The following is a 12,752-nucleotide window of genomic DNA, read 5'->3' as shown; positions in this document are numbered from 1 at the left end:
GCATTTAAACTTTTAAGTGGCAGGAAACATCACCTAGTCCAGTGGGGCTTGTTTAAATACAGATTCTAGGTCCCACTCCTGGAGTTTCTGATTCAGGCCCAGGATGGGGTCTGAGAATTTGCATTTCTAAAAGGTTTCCAGGGGATGCTGTAGCAGCTGGTCCAGGGACTATATTTTGAAAATATCTAGTTCAACCTCCTTTCCTCTGCTTAATGGTGGTCCTTAATTTTCTTCTTACATACCTCCAGAGACAGAGAACTCACTGTCTATTCAGTCAGCCTATTTCATGTTTAGATAGATCTTACTTTGAAGATATGAGTGTGTGCTTATGCTGAACTGAACACTCACTCTGTAGGCTCTCCCCTGTGGCCTCTGGACCACAATGGTCTCATTAGAAAGGAGCAATTGGAGAAGACAGACTTACAATTAGACCTGGGGTCCCCCTCACCCTCACAGTACTCCAGCCTCTGCCAGTTCTACCTCTAAATCAGCACCATCCAATATAGAAGTTCTGTAGCTACTGAAAACTTAAAATTTAAAAACATTTTCAGTAACTATGTTAAAAAATAGTAAAATGAAGCAGGTGAAACTAATTTTAATAATATATCCCGACCAGGTGCGGTGGCTCATGCCTATAATCCCAGCACTTTGGGAGCCCGGGGCTGCAGAATCACTTGAGCCCAGGAGTTCAAGACCAGCCTGGGCAACACAGCAGACCCTTTCTCTACCAAACATTTTAAAAAATAAAAGTTAGCTGGGCATGGTGGTGCACAGCTGTAGTCCCAGCTACTGGGGAGGCTGAGGTAGGAGGATCACTCAAGCCCATTTCAAGGTTACCATGAGCTATGATTGTACCACTGTACTCCAGCCTGGGCAAGAGAACAAGAGCCTGTCTCTACAAACTAATAATATATCCAAATATCATTTTAATAGATAATTGATACAAAAATTATTAATGAGCTATTATACATATATGTGTTGTATATATACATATATTTTTCATACCAAGTCTTTAACTCTAGTGTTATTTTACACTCACAGCACATCTCAATCCTGATCAGCCATGTGTCAAGGGCTCCATAACCACATGTGGCTGGTGGCTACTGTTTTGGACAGCGGAGCTGTAAACTTCCCACGACCCTGTCCCTAGTCCCCATCTCCCCTGCATGGCTCATGCTCACCCAGATGCTGGATCCTCACAGCTTCTCCACCAGTCCACAATGCAGCAGCCAAATCCTTATCTTTTTTCTTTTCTTTTTTTTTTTTTTTTTGAGATGAGATCTCACTGTTGCTATGGTTGGAGTGCAGTGGTGTGATCTCTGCTCACTGAAACCTCCACCTCCCAGGCTCAAGTGATCCTCCCACCTCAGCCTCCCAAGTAGCTGGGACCACAGGCATGCACCACCACACCCAGCTAATTTTTTGTATTTTCAGTAGAGATGGAGTTTCACCATGTTGGCCAGGCTGGTCTTGAACTCCTAGACTCAAGTGATTCACCTGCCTCGGCCTCCCAAAGTGCTGGGATTATAGGCGTGAGCCACGGTGTGTCCGGAATTGGTGGGTTCTTGGTCTCACTGACTTCAAGAATGAAGCTGAGGACCCTCACGGTGAGTGTTACAGCTCTTAAGGTGGCACATCTGGAGTTGTTTGTTCCTCCCAGTGGGCTCGTGGTCTTGCTGGCTTCAGGAGTGAAGCTGCAGACCTTCACAGTGAGTGTTACAGCTCATAAAAGCAGTGTGGATCCAAAGAGTGAGCAGTAGCAAGATTTATTGCAAAGAGTGAAAGAACAAAGCTTCCGCAGCATGGAAGGGGACCCCCAGCGGGTTGCCGCTGCTGGCTCGGGCAGCCTGCTTTTATTCTCTTACCTGGCCCCACCCACGTCCTGCTGATTGGTAGAGCAGAGTGGTCTGTTCTGACAGGGCACTGATTGGTGCGTTTACCATCCCTGAGCTAGACATAAAAGTTCTCCACGTCCCCATCAGATCAGTTAGATACAGAGTATCAACACAAAGGTTCTCCAAGGCCCCACCCGGACAGCTAGATACAGAGTGTTGATTGGTGCACTCACAAACCCTGAGCTAGACACAGGGTGCTGATTGGTGTGTCTGCAAACCTTGAGCTAGATACAGAGTGCCGACTGGTGTATTTACAATCCTTGAGCTAGACATAAAGGTTCTCCAAGGCCCCACCAGAGCAGCTAGATACAGAGTGTCAATTGGTGCATTCACAGACCCTGAGCTAGACACAGGGTGCTGATTGGTGTATTTACAATCCCTGAGCTAGACATAAAGGTTCTCCACATCTCCACCAGACTCAGGAGCCCAGCTGGCTTCACCCAGTGGATCCTGCACCGGGGCTGCAGGTGGAGCTGCCTGCCAGTCCTGCACCGTGCGCTCGCACTCCTCAGCCCTTGGGTGGTTGATGGGACTGGGCGCTGTGGAGCAGGGGGTGGCGCTCGTCAGGGAGGCTCGGGCCGCACAGGAGCCCATGGAGGGGGTGGGAGGCTCAGGCATGGCGGGCTGCAGGTCCCGAGCCCTGCCCCGTGGGAAGGCAGCTAAGGTCTGGTGAGAAATTGAGCGCAGTGCCAGTGGGTCGGCACTGCTGGGGGACCCAGTACACCCTCCGCAGCCGCTGGCCTGGGTGCTAAGCCCCTCATTGCCCGGGGCCAGCAGGGCCCGCTGGCTGCTCCAAGTGTGGGGCCCGCCAAGCCCACGCCCACCCGGAACTCCAGCTGGCCCGCAAGCGCCGCACGCAGCCCCGGTTCCCGCTCGCACCTCTGCTTCCACACCTCTCTGCAAGCTGAGGGAGCTGGCTCCCACCTTGGCCAGCCCAGAAAGGGGCTCCAACAGTGCAGCGGTGGGCTGAAGGGCTCCTCAAGTGCCACCAAAGTGGGAGCCCAGGCAGAGGAGATGCCGAGAGCGAGCGAGGGCTGCGAGGACTGCAAGCACACTGTCACCTCTCAACGGTACCCAGGCAAAATTCTTATCTTAAACGCAGGTTTGGTCATGCCCCTCTCGGGTGGCTCCCCATCCCTCTCAGGATGTCTGGCTGCTGTGGCCCTGCCTCTCTTGCTTCCTCCTCTCCCCTCTCCATCCCCAGGGCCCCCACTCTCTGGCTGTGCAGAATTATTTGCAGATCCTCCACACAATAGTGCTCCTGACCTCTAACCCTCACACATGGCTCCCTCTGCATGGAATATCCTTGGAACACTTCTTGGGCTAACCTTTCAGGTCACTCATTCATTCAACAAATGTATTGAGGGCCAGATGCAGTGGCTTACACCTGTAATCCAGAGCTTTAGGGGGCCAAGGCCGGAGGGTCGCTTGAGGCTAGGAGTTCAAGACCAGCCTAACATAGCAAGATCTTGTCTCTATAAAAAATATAAAAATCAGCCAGGCGTGGGGGTGCATGCCTGTAGTCCCAGCTACTCAGCAGGCTGAGGTGAGAGGATGGCTTGAGCCCAGGAGTTTGAGGGTGTGAGCGATGATTGTGCCACTGCACTCCAGCCTGGGCAACAGAGCAAGACCCTGACTCAAAAAAAAAAAAAATTAGCACCTACTATGTGTCAGACATGATCCTAGGTCCTGCAGCAAAGCGATGCGTAATGAGGAAATAGGCATAACAAGAAAATACACTGGTCGGGTGCGGTGGCTCACGCCTGTAATCCCAGCACTTTGGGAGGCCGAGGCGGGTGGATCACGAGGTCAGGAGATCGAGACCATCCTGGCTAACATGGTGAAACCCTGTCTCTACTAAAAAATACAAAAAAAAAATTAGCTGGGCGTGGTGGTGGGTGCCTGTAGTCCCGCTACTTGGGAGGCTGAGGCAGGAGAATGGCGTGAACCTGGGAGGCGGAGCTTGCAGTGAGCCAAGACAGCGCCACTGCACTCCAGCCTGGGCAACAGAGCGAGACTCCGTCTCAAAAAAAAAAAAAAAAAAGAAAATACGCAGCACAGCAGATGGTGAGCAGTGAAGCAGGCAGAAGGAAAGCTGGTGTGGAGTTACTACTTTAAGCAGGATGGTCAGAGAAGGCTTCATGGAGAAGGTGACTTTTGAGTAAAGAGCTGAAGTGAGGGAGAGGCCAGGTGGCTTTCTAGGGAGAGAGCACTCCAGGCAGAGGGAACAGCCAGGGCAAAGGCCCTGAGGAGGGAGCCTACCCAGGGGAACTGGGACATGTTCCAGTGTTACTGGAGCAGAGTGAGGGAGGAAGTCATGGGAACGAAGGTCAGAGAGGGCCAGAGGTGTGGGGAAGATCTCGCAGGAGCTTGTAAGACCTTGGGTTTTACCCTGAGTGCAGTGGGAGTGTGGCAGCTGCTGAGCCGGGAGGGACATGAGCTGCCTTGGGTTTGAACAGGACCGCCTGGCTGATGAGAATAGTGGGGGGGGGCGGGGGAGCAGGGAGCCCAGTGATGACACTGGCTGGATCAAGGTGACAGTTGAGGAGTGGAGAGAAGGGGCTGAATTCAGGCTATACTGAAGGCGGGACCAACAGGATTTTCCAGATGGGTCAGATACAGAGTGTGAGAAAGCAAAGTGTCAAGTATGACTCCAAGATTTGGGGACTGAGCTTAGGGTATGGATGACCCCTCTTCAGGAAGTCCTCCTCGGGAGCCCACAGCTCCCTGGGCCTTGCCTGTTTCCCTCCAAGGCTGGGGGCTCCCGTGGTAGGACTTGTTTCCTGTCCTGCTGCCACAGTGCTGGGTAAGTGAGAGGTGAGAGGTGGAGGCAAGCTGAGCTGGGGCCATGCCCTCAGCTGTGTGAGGTGTGACACTGCTCCTCTCACCTCTCTAGGGACCTGTGTTTTCCCACTTGCACAAGGCGAGTGGGTGCTCTCCAAAAGTACTTCTAGCTGTAACCCAGTTTCCTCCCTAGGAGCAGGCACTACCAGTCTCCTGAGCCCCCAGGCCCTCTCTCCTGCTCCCTGCCAACCTCAGCCTCCTGGGAGCATCGGAATATCTTCCTTCCCCTCGGACGCACAGGGCAGGTTGGGACACATGTCTGGGGCCTGAGTCAGCCTCACCAATGTGGGTGGAGGGGGTACCTGGGATGCGTCCCCTCCTCCCTTCCCAGAGGTTGGTACAGCCAAGGGTGGCACAGCTGCCCCCATTTCACTGCCTCCTGGAGTCCGAGGGCATGGCTGTGGCCCTGAGGCAGGGCCAGGCATGTAGCTGCCCCACCTGCCCCTCCTGCAGTGTTGTAGGGAAGAGTCAAGTCAGACAGGAAGGCCTGGGGCTGATAGCACCAGCAGGAAGGAATGCCATCTCAGTGAGCGAGTGCAGCCCAGGGGTAACGTCACGGTAGTCCCGCCCTCCTTGCTGTCACAGGTGCAGCCTGTCCTCTCCTTCCCCTGACCAGCCCAGCATCCACAGTCCACACAGAGCTCCCCTTGCTGCCCAGACAAGCTGAAGGACCACAGGTAATGGGACATGGGGCTGGGTGAGCAGTGGGGTGGAGTGTCAGCTTTTAAGGAAATCGGGAGAAAGAGTGTCCGCAATAGGCCTGATATTATGTGGTTCCTTGGTGGACCTGGGTTTGAGTCCCAGCTCTGCATCTTCCTAGCTGGGTGAGAACCTGTCTCTACTTCAGGGGAGGATGACAAATATTCACCTTCCTAGGTTGGGTTGAGGCTTCCACCCGCCTATACTTGGCCGTGGTAGGTGACCAGCTCCCAATTCTGCCACCAACTTGCTGCAAGACTTTCAGAAAAACCTTTGACCTCTCTGAGCCTCAGTTTCCCTACTTGTAAAATGAAGGGTCCGGCTAGATCTCTGAAGGCCCCTCACACCCTCACTGTTATGGAACCTAACAGCTTAGGAGGGGAGGGGTGTTCCCACAAATGTCTCAGCCTCTGCACCACCATCAATGACTGCAGGCAGCCACCCCTCCCTCTGCCCCTCCTGGAGGAAGCCACCTTGGGCTGCCAGCCAGGTTTGGGAGACGGGAGGAAGAAGTCAGCCGTCGCCTGCCTCCAGCTCAAAGGCACCCCTGGGGAGGATATGCCAGAGAGCTGGACCATGGGGAGGGGGCCCTGCTGCCTGTCGGGGGCTCAGGCACAGGTGGTGTGGCCAAGGGGAGGGGGGCTTGGCAGACCTCTCAGAGCTCCCCCCACCCACCCCCGTAGGCTGTCATCCTCATCGTAGAGCCACTCTGCTCAGAGCACCCTAGCTTTTAGGCCTCAATCCAACCTAGTTTCCTTTTAAGGGGGATGAGAATGATTATGGTCTTGTGCTTATTATTTTCTTCTGTTTTGTTAAGAAACTGCCCAGGAGAGTTCAGAGCCCTAACTAAGTAGTCACGAGTGTGTGTTAGGGGGAGTGGTAGGGAGTGAACTCAGGCTAGTGTAGCCCTAGAGCACCAGGTTACTTTTGCTGGGAAATCCTCCTTGTGAAAAGGATCAGAGAGAGAGAGATCTCAAGTGCTGGCTGCCCGTCAGGGACCATGCTGGGCCTGCCCTGCTCCCCCCGCCTTATTTCACTTTCAAACAATCCTGTGGGTGGAGTCTTTCCTTTTTCTTTCTTTCTTTCTTTCTTTTTTTTTTTAAAATAACAGATTTACTGGGATGTAATTCACTACTATAAAATTCACCCTTTTAAAAGTGTATAATTCAGGGCCAGGTGCCATGGCTCACCTATGTAATCCCAGTACTTTGGGAGGCTGAGGCGGGCGGATCACTTTGAGGTCAGGAGTTCAAGACCAGCCTGGCCAACATGGCAAAACCCCATCTCTACTAAAAATACAAAAATTAGCCAGGCGTGGTGGTGCGCACCTGTAATTCCAGCTACTCGGGAGGCTGAGGCGTGAGAATCACTTGAACCCAGGAGGCAGAGGTTGCAGTGAGCCAAGATTGCACTACCGCACTCCAGCCTGGGTGAGAGGGAGAGTCTATTTCAAAATAAATAACTAGATAGATAGATAGATAAAAATTAAGTGTACAATTCAGTGTTTTTGTGCATTCACAGAGTTGTGCAGCCAGTGCCACTATCTAATTTTTTTTTTATCATCTCCAAGGTGAACCCTGTACCCTTTAGCAGTCACTCCCCACTTCCCCTTCCCTCTGGCAACAACAAGCCTACTTTCCGTCTCTATGGATTTGTGTATTCTGGACATTTCATCTGAATGGAATCATACAGTGTGTGGTCCTTTCTGAGTGGCTTCTTTCACTTAGCCCAGTGTCGTCAAGGCTCATCCGCATTGCAGTGGGTGTCCATCCTTCCTTCCTCCCACTGGTTGGATGAGGTTGCATTGTATGATGATCTCAAACTTTGTGTCTCCATTTACCATGGGATGGACATTTGGGTTGTTTCCGTTTTTGGCTGTTATGTGTAATGCTGCTATAAACATTCATTACAAGTCTTTGTTCGGATATAGGTTGTCAATTCTCTTGCGAATATACTAGGGATTGGAATTGCTGGGTCATGTAGTAAATCTTTTTTAACCTTTTGAGGAGCTGCCAAACTGTTTTCCAAAGTGACCTCTATTTTACAATCTGACCAGCAACGTATGAGGGCTCCAGTTTCTTTGCACCCTCACCAATACTTGTTAGTGTCTGTATGTCTCATCGTAAGCCACCCTAGTGGGTGTAAAGGGGTATCTCATGGTGGTTTTGATTTGCACTTCCATAATGACTAATGATGTGGAGCATTTTTTTTTTTTTTTTTGAGACAGAGTTTCACTCTTGTTGCCCAGGCTGGAGTGCAATGGTGCGATCTCAGCTCACCACAACCTCTGCCTCTGGGGTTCAAGCGATTCTCCTGCCTCAGCCTCCCAAGTAGCTGGGATTACAGGCACCTGCCACCATGCCCATCTAATTTTGTATTTTTAAAAGAGATGGGGTTTCTCCATGTTGGTCAGGCTGGTCTCGAACTCCCAACCACAGGTGATCCACCCGCCTTGGCCTCCCAAATTGCTGAGATTACAGGCATGAGCCACCGCACCCAGAGATGTGAAGCATCTTTCTATGTGCTATTGACTATTTCTGTGTCTTCTTTCGAGAAATGTCTATTCGAATCCTCTGTCCATTTTTAAACTGGATTATTGGTCGCTGTATGTTGAGTTGTAGGCATGCCCATTTTTCCAACTAAGGATTCTGAAGCTCTGAGAATAGATGTGACATGCTCCAGGTCTCAGAGTCAGTGAGGGGTAGAGGCGGGAACTGAAGATCTAGGTCTGTCTGATGTTCAAGAGAACTGACAAGCTCTTGTGCTGGATGCCACCTTTCTGTTTCTTATTGTCAGTTGTGTGTGTGCGTGTGAGAGAGAGAGTGCGTATGTGTGTGGTGTGTGTTGTGATTGAGAGAGAATGTGTATGTGAGAGAGAGTGTGTATGTGAGAGAGAGAAAGAGACAGAGAGAGAGAGAGAGAGAGAGAGAGGCGGGTAGAAACACAGAAAGATGGGAAAGAACGAAACAGAGACAGATTCCAGGCTGTGGGAGAAGGGACCCACCTGGCTCTATCTAGCTGGGCACCCACCTTGGTGCTTTGGTGTTTGACTCAACACTACACCAAGTTAGGACGATGAGAGCCAGGGAAAGACTTTTATGAGTTTTAGGTTTCTTCCTATTAATCTTCAAATGTGTCAGTGGAGCCTCAAAAAAGTTTTATGGAAGGCAAACTCCCCCTCTAGTTTTCCTTGTCCCTAAATCTGGAACAAATTATCTGATTAGACCCAAAAACCCCAAACCAGGACTAGCATCCCCTAGTGTCTAGCTAGGTCTGAAGATCTAGAGCAGCACTTATCTAACTTTTTGGTTGCACAATCTTCTCAAGAAGAATGCTCTGGGCACCCCCAGCATATACATATGCATAGATTTGTACACGTATATACAAGCATGGTGGCCATTAGCTGATGTCTCAGGGCCAGTGTACGCTCAGAATGAATTTCAATCACCAATGATAGTGGGTGGAAATCCACCTTTCAAATCGTTTCTCATTATTATTTCAGGAATTCAAAATACAATTGTATTTGAGTTTGAGTTTGTATTTGTTTCTCGTTATTATTTTGTATTTTGAGTTTGTGTTTGTTTCTCATTATTTCAGGAACTCAAATACTCAGGAAACAATTGCTTCGTGTGTGAGACTCCTTTCCATTGCTCTTTCCAATGTGGTAATGCAGCTAAACTAAGAGCAAGGACAAGTCTGTCCCGCACTTTTCCTGTTGCTTGTTTGTACTTTCATGATTAGGGTTATCTCCATCCGCGGTTTCTTTGCAGAGACTCTTTGAAGTCACTTGTCAACAAGAAGGGGGCTGATTCAGTGAAAGCTGTTTCATTTGAGCCTCAAATTAACCCAACTGGGCTCCTGCACACCACAATATATGGCAATAGTCTGGATGTAGAGAAAAGACGTGGCCACAGTCAACCTGTCTGCCTTGTGGGGCTCCCCACTGGCCTCTGGGAGCCCCACTTAATGGACATGACATGTGGTGTCTGACATATGAGCCCAGGGTGCACATCAGGGCTAAACTATATACTATTAACTATTTTTAGTTAAAAATTACATAGAAATCGATAAATTAATATTTTCCTCCTGTACTTTGGAGAGAATTGCTTGAGACACTAATAGGTTCTGAGCTAAGAACATCTAAGCCAACCCTTGCCACTCCTCAACTTGCCACCTCACATGGCAGCATGCTCAGGACAACCCCAAAGCTGTTGTCGTTTTTAGAATATTATTTTATATATTGAGGCCAGGTGCAGTGGCTCAGCACAACACTTTGGAAGGCCAATCCCAACACTTTGGGAGGCCGAGGCAGGAGAATTGCTCAAGGTCAACAGTTCAAGGCTGCAGTGAGCCATGATTGGTCTACTGCACTTGAGCCTGGGTGACAAAGTGAGACCCTGTCTCTAGAAAAGAAGAAAGAAAGAGAGAAAGAAAGAAAAAGAAGGAAGGAAACAAAGAAAAGAAGGAAGGAAAGAAAGAAGGGAGGGAGGGAAGAGAGAAGAAAGAAAGAAAGAAAAAAAGAAAAGGAAGGAAGAAAGAAAGAGAAAAAGGAAGGAAGGAGGGAAGGAAGGAAGAAAGAAAGGGAGGGAGGGAGGGGGAAGGAGAGAGAGGAAGGAAGAGAAAGAAAGAGAAAAGAATGAAAGAAAGAAAGAAAAGAAAAGAAAAAAGAAAATTCTTTTATATATTGAAGTTGGCAACTTCCCTGGTGACTTCCTCAAGGTACTGACCTTTCCTTCTGAGCTCACAGCCCTACCTGCTCCCCATGTCCTGGAGTCCTGGAGTAGTTCTGCAGAGACTTGGGGACAGTGACTAGGCCCATCCATGTGGAGCTCATCCCTAGGTCGAGTGCCCTGCTCCCCAAGCCACTTCTCTTGGGTATAGTCTCTGTACCCGCTACATCCTCTGGATTCTCTTTGTCTGTCCAGAACTTATTCTATGCAGGACCCAGGAGTAAACCCAGGATGGAGGATTGGGGATGGTGGGATGTGGGCCACCCTCTTCACCATAGACTCTGTGCTTCTGTTAATATCACCTAAGGATATGCTAGCTTTGCTCTGTAGCTATATCACCTTGTTGGCTTATATCGCCACTTTAACAAACATTGGTTGTGCACCTACTATGTGCTAGACATGCTAGTCAACAACCTAGATGCTTGCACTATTTTCTTTTCTTCCAGATTATCTTTTTAAAATCTTAGATCTTTCTGTATAAACAGCCTCCACACAGAGCCCAACCATCCTCTTTCTGTACAGCTATTATTTTGTTTTGTTGGTTAGATGGAATCTTGCTGTGTCACCCAGGCTGGAGTGCAGTGGCGCGGTCTCGGCTTACTGCCAGCTCCGCCTCCCAGGTTCACGCCATTCTCCTTCCTCAGTCTCCCTAGTAGCTGGGACTACAGGTGTCCACCACCACGCCCAGCTAATTTTTTGTATTTTTAGTAGAGACAGGGTTTCACTGTGTTAGCCAGGATGGTCTCGATCTCTTGACCTGATGTGATGAAAGAGCCAGCCTTGCCCCTGTGTGGCTGCATGACCTGTGCAAGTTCCTCTCCATTTCAGGGCCTTGGTTTCCTCTTCTGTAAAATACGACAATAATCTCCAGCCTGCCTCTCTCCTGGTTGTATGAGAGTCAAGAGAGCTGGGAGAGGAGAGTGCTGTGAGGCTGTGATGGCTCAGTGTGCTCTGTCAGCCCTCCTGCCCTGGGCCCAGGCCCTGTGACAGCAGGAGCTCAGGAAATCTGGGCTCACCTGAAGGGGAAATCCAGTTGAGCAGGACCCGTGGGTACACAGGCCCTGGCACCACCCATGACTCAGCAGGGCTGGGCTTTTTGGAGAAAAGTGCCAGAAAGTCAGGCATTCCATTTCCTTGTAGGATCAGCCTTGGATGTGGGGGCCACCTGAGGTGGCACTAGAAGCCTCTAACCAGGGGGCAGCTGGGGCATGAAGCTTCTCTGTTGGGGTAGGGGTCAGATTTGAGTCCATCTATAAGCTGGGAGACCTTGAACAAGTCTCTTCCTCTACCTGAGCCTCAGTCTCCCCCTATGTTAAATAAGACCTGTATGGAGGCCGGGTGTGGTGGCTCATGCCTGTAATCTCCACACTTCGGGAGACCAAGGCAGGAGGATCACTTGGCCCAGGAGTTCAAGAGCAGCCTGGGCAACATAGTGAGACCCTATCTCTACAAAAATATAAAAACAAAAATTAGCCGGGTGTGGTGGCAAATGCCTATAGTCCCAGCTACTCGGGAGGTTGAGGTGGGAAGATCACTGGAATCCAGGAGGTTGAAGCTGCAGAGCTGTGATCGTGCCACTGCACTCCAGCCTGGATGATAGAGTGAGACCCTGTCTCAAAAAAAAAAAAAAAAAAAAGAAAGAAAGAAAGGAAAAAGGCAAAAAAGAAAAATGGGTGGAGGAGGAATAGACAAGGACATTAAAAGGAGAAACAGAGCCACGTCGGGTCTTCCCTCTGTGATGGTTCCATTCCTCCCCAAGGAAGTTCCCTTGGCTATGGTAACAATTACTCAAGGCTCCATCAGTAGCTAAATGTAAGCCAAGTCAGCATATTTGCATAACACTCTGATGACTGTTAGTGTGTCCTCTTTCCTGGTGCCAATGTCAGGGTCCTGAGGAGAAGAGCCAGCATCACTCCTTTAGTCTCCCAACATGGGCTTAGCAACCAACTACCCTTGCTTAACCACTTACTATGTGGTCCTGGACAAGTTTCTTTCTTTTCTTTCCTTTTCTTTTCCTTTCTTTTCTTTTTTTCTTTTCTTTTCTTTTTTTTTTTTTTTTGAGACAGAGTCTCGCCCTGTCACCCAGGCTGGAGTACAGTCGCGCGATCTTGGTTCACTGCAACCTCTGCCTCCCAGGTTCAAGTGATTCTCCTGCCTCAGCCTCCTGAGTAGCTGGGATTACAGGCCTGCAACCACCATGCCCAGCTAATTTTTGTATTTTTAGTAGAGACTGTGTTTCACCATGTTGGCCAGGATGATCTCCATCTCCTAACCTCGTGATCCGCCCACCTCGGCCTCCCAAAGTCCTGGGATTACAGGCGTGAACCACCGCGCCCGGCCCGTCCTGGGCAAGTTTCTTATCCTCTCTGTGCCCCAATATTCTGACCTATAAAATGGGCACAGCCCTGGTGAGCCTTCACAGGTTTGTGGTGAGGAATAGATTAGTTAACACGAGTTAACTGTTAGAACCTTGCCTGGCAGATAGTAGGCACTTATAGCTGCTTGTTATCATCATTTTTCCTTTGTTCCCGGCTCTGTACAGGGTATGGGTGACACAAATGAATCAGCCTTAGTTCCTACTTAG

This window comes from Hylobates moloch, unplaced genomic scaffold (genome assembly GCF_009828535.3).
Source record: "Hylobates moloch isolate HMO894 unplaced genomic scaffold, HMol_V3 SCAFFOLD_4, whole genome shotgun sequence".
Taxonomy (NCBI): Eukaryota; Metazoa; Chordata; class Mammalia; order Primates; family Hylobatidae; genus Hylobates; species Hylobates moloch.
Note: the sequence above shows the minus strand (reverse complement) of the source record.